Source organism: Suricata suricatta, chromosome 10, assembly GCF_006229205.1.
Source record: "Suricata suricatta isolate VVHF042 chromosome 10, meerkat_22Aug2017_6uvM2_HiC, whole genome shotgun sequence".
NCBI lineage: Eukaryota > Metazoa > Chordata > Mammalia > Carnivora > Herpestidae > Suricata > Suricata suricatta.
In genome coordinates, this window is record NC_043709.1 from 109733984 (window position 1) to 109738728 (window position 4745).

At 37.4% G+C, this 4745-nt stretch overlaps 1 protein-coding gene across 4 annotated transcripts in view; it reads left to right on the plus strand.

Moving 5' to 3' along the window:
* The window catches only part of LOC115304275 (coiled-coil domain-containing protein 7-like), a 200917-nt gene that overhangs the window by 116471 nt on the left and 79701 nt on the right, over positions 1–4745 (plus strand). The gene's annotated exons all lie outside the window — the stretch shown is intronic.

Consider the following 4745-nt stretch of genomic DNA (forward strand, 5'->3'; position numbering starts at 1 on the left):
TTTTTTTTTTTTTTTTTTTTTTTTTTTTTTGCTTTTCTTTCTTTTTTTCTCCTTTCCCCCACACTTGGAGCCCAGAAAAGACCAACGTTGATGCATTGTTGTGATTAGATCAATTCTTGCTAATCAGATATATTTTCCCTTATCTCATTCATATCTCTCCTCTCCACTGTTTTTTCACTTTTAGACTGTCCTTTGTCTTTTATTGTTTTGGGCCATCCCCCCCTTTTGTTCTTTTCTTTTTTTTTCTTTGCCTTTTGGTTGGCTTGTTTGTTTGGTTTGTCAGTGTGTTTTTGTTCTTTTGTTTCCTGTGTGTTTGTCTGTCTGTTTTCCTTTTCAGGGCTACCTCACGAAACAAGCCAAAGTACACATGGTGGAGAATCCCAAATATCATTGAGTAGGGAAATAAAATAAAGTCACAACAAGAGAAACCAAGAGACACCATTAAAGGAACACTTCCTAAATGGACAAGCCCTGGACAGCCAATGAGTCTCCTTTCATATAGCAGGAGTGACAGACGAAGAGTGCATAACAAGCTTTTAAGACTGACAAGAAACAAAAAGCTATCCAAAAAGATGAAACAGAAGAACTCTCCTCTAAAGAAATTCCAGGAAGAAATCACTGCTACAGAACTGCTCAAAACACATAAAAGCACCATAACTGAGCAAAAATTTAAAACAATTGTCATCAAATTAATCGCTAGGCTTGAAAAAAGCATGGAAATCATCAGAGAAGCTATTGATATAAAGACTATGGATTTTCAAAATAGCTGTGACAAGTTAAAAAAGGCAATAAATGAGGTGCATAATAAAATGGAGGTGGCCACAGCATAGATAGAAGAGGTAGAGAGGAGAATAGGTGCATTAGAAGACACAGTTATAGGAAAAGAGGAAGCCAAGAAAAAGAGAGATAAATTGATCCAGGAACATGAACGGAGAATTAGAGACCTGAGTGATACAATCAAATGGAACAATATCCGTATCATAGAAATTCCTGAAGAAGAAAGAGAAAAATGTCCTGAAGGGGTGATTGATCAAATTATAGCCGAGAACTTCCCAAATTTGGGGAAGGAAATAGACATTGATACCCATGAGGCACAGAGAACTCCTCTCAGACATAACTTGAATAGACCTTCGGCATGACATATCATAGTGAAACTGGCAAAATATAAAGATAAAGAGAGAATTCTGAAAGCAGCTAGGGAGAAAAGGGCCCTAACATACAAAGGGAAACCTATTAGAGTGGTTACAGACAAATCTACTGAAACTTGGCAGGCCAGAAAAGAATGGCAGGAAATCTTCAACGTGATGAATGAAAAAAAATATGCAGCCAAGAATCCTTTATCCAGCAAGCCTGTCATTAAAAACAGAAGGAAGACAAACGTCTTCCAAAATAAACAAAAACTGAGAGAATTCATCACCACAAAACCAGCCCTACAAGAAGTCCTAAGAGGGACTCTATGAGGGAAATGGTGCAAGACATTAAAGGTACCAGAGACACCACTACAAGCATGAACTTTACAGAGAACACAATGAGTCTAAACCCATATTTTTCAATAATCATAACTGAATGTAAATGGCCTGAATGCGCCAATCAAATGACACAGGGTAGCAGAATGGGTAAAAAACAAAAATCCATCTATTTGCTGTCTACAAGAGATTCATCTTAGACCTGAAGACACCTTCAGATTAAAAGTAAGGGGATGGAGAAATATCTATCATGCAACTGGAAATCAAAAGAAAGCAATACTTATATCAGACAAACTGCAATTTAAGTAAAGGCAGTAACAAAAGATGAAGAAGAACATTATATAATTACAGGGTCTCTCCATCAGGAAGAGCTAACAATTATAAACATCTACACATCAAATTTGGGAGCACCCAAATACATAAGACAATCACAAACAGAAACAGTCTTATGGATAAGAATATGCTAATTGCAGGGATTTTAATACTCCACTTACAGCAATGGATAGATCAAACAGAAAAATTACTAAAAAAACAATGGACCTGAATGGCACATTGTAACAGATGGAATTGACAGATATATTTAGAACTCTACATCCTGTCGATATATGCAGAAAAACCATTTAACAAAATTCAACATCCCTTCTTAATAAAAATCCTCCAGAAAGTCTGGATAGAAGGAACTTACTTAAACATTATAAAAGCAGTTTATGAAAAGCCCATAGCTAATGTTATCCTCAATGGGGAAAAACTGAGAGCTTTCCCCCTGAAATCAGGGACACAACAAGGATGTTCACTCTCACCACTGTTGTTTAACATAGTGCTGGAAGTCTAGCATCAGCAATCAGACAACAAAAGGAAATAAAAGGCATCAGAATTGACAAAGAAGAAGTCAAACTTTCACTTTTTGAGGATGACATGGTACTCTATATGGAAAACCCGATCAGTTCTAGAACTGATCCATGAATTCAGCAAAGTCACAGGATACAAAATCTATGTACAGAAATTGGTTGCATTTTTATACACCAATAATGAATTAACAGAAAGAGAAATCAGGAAACTGATTCCATTCACAATAGCATGAAAAACCATAAAATACCTAGAAATAAACCTAACCAAAGATGTAAAAGACCTGTACAATAAAAGCTATAGAAAGCTTATGAAGGAAATTGAAGAAAACACAAAGAAATGGAAAAACATTCCATGCTTATGGATTGGAAGAATAAATATTGTTAAAATGTCATTACTACCCAAAGCAATCTACACATTCAATGCAGTCCCAATCAAAATTGCACCAACATTCTTCTCAAAACTAGAACAAACTATCCTGAAATTTGTATGGAACCACAAAAACTCCAAATAGCCAAAGTAATGAAGAAGATAACCAAAACGGGAGGTATCACAATCCCAGATGTTAGCCTCTACTACAAAGCTGTCATCATCAAGACAGTATGGTATTGGCACAAAAACAGACACATAAAACACTGGAATAGAATAGAGAACCCAGATCTCGGCCTACAAGGGTATGGCCAATTAATCTTTGACAAAGCAGAAAAGAGTATCCAATGGACACCAGGTGGTGCTGGGAGAACTGGACAGCAACATGCAGAAGAATGAAACTAGACCACTTTCTTACACCATACACAAAAATAAACTCAAAATGGATGAAAGACCTAATGTGAGACAGGAAACAATCAAAACCCTAGAGGAGAAAGCAGGAAACAGCCTCCTTGACCTGAACCACAACAATTTCCTGCTCGACACATTCCCAAAGGTAAGAGAAATGAAAGCAAAAATGAACTATTGGGACCTCATCAGGCAAAAGCTTCTGTACCGCAAAGGAAACAATCAAGAAAACTAATAGGCAACCAACAGAATGGGAAAAGATAGTGGGAAATGACATATTGGATAAAGGGCTAATATCCAAAATCTACAAGGAACTCATCAAACTCCATACCCAAAAAACAAATAATCCAGTGAAGAAATGTGCAGAAGATATGAATAGACACTTCTCCAAAGAGGACACCCAGATGGCCAACAGACATATGAAATGATGCTCAGTGTCACTCATCATCAGGGAAACACAAATCAAAACCACACTGAGATACCACCTCAAGCCAGTTAGAGTGGCTAAAATGAACAAATCAAGAGACTATAGGTGCTGGCGAGGGTGTGGAGAGATGGGCACCCTCCTACACTGTTGGTGGGAATGTAAACTGGTACAGCTGCTCTGGATAACAGCATGGAGGTTCCTCAAAAACTATCAATAGAACCCTCCCTATGACCCAGGAATAGCACTGCTGGGGATTTGCCCAAGGGATATAGAAGTGCTGATGCATAGGGGTGCATGTACCCCAATGTTCTTAGCGGGACTTTCAATAATAGCCAAATCATGGAAAGAGCCTAAATGTCCATCACCTGTTGAATGGATCAAGAAGATGTGGCTTAAATATACAATGGAATACTACATGGCAATGAGAAAGAATGAAATCTGGCCATTTGTAGGAAAGTGGATGGACCTCCAGGGTGTCATGCTAAGAGAAATAAGTCAGGCAGAGAAGGACAGATACCATATGTTTTCACTCATAGGTCTAACAGGAGAAACCTAATGGAAGACCATGGAAAGGGGAAGGAGGGAAACAGTTAGGGAGAGGGAGGGAGGCAAATCATGAGAGACTCCTGAATACTGAGAACAAACTGAGGGCTGCAGGGGGAGGGGAATAGCGGAAGGGGTTTATGGTCATGGAGGAAGGCACTTGTGGGGAAGAGCACTGGGTGTTATATGAAAAGCAACTTGACAATAAACTATAAATAAAAAATAAAGAAATAAAGAAATAATAAAAAAATAAAAATAACAATAGGTTTAGAAATCTAAAAAAAAATAAATAAATGCAATGCTGAGGGAAGGGGACAGCAATTTCCACTGTCTTTGAAAACACTCTCCAGTGACCTGGTGGCAGGGAAATTTGCCTGGCTTCATTTGTGGAGGTTCTACCGCCCAGGATAAAAAAGAGGACAGTTTACTAGAGTTTACTAGGCTAAAATTTGTTTATAAAGCTATTTTCTTCTCTCTTGCGGACATTCATGATTGTCACTCATCAGAAATCTCAAGCCAAAGAATATGTTGACTGACTAATTTATGATCTTACATTCATAATAAAACAATTATTTCACCAATGAAATAACAATAAAAAAGTAAATTAACAATACATCTGAAGTAGACAAAGAAAAGGTTTATATAGCAAAGCTCTTATTCTTTCAGTTTCTCTATAGGGCACAAAG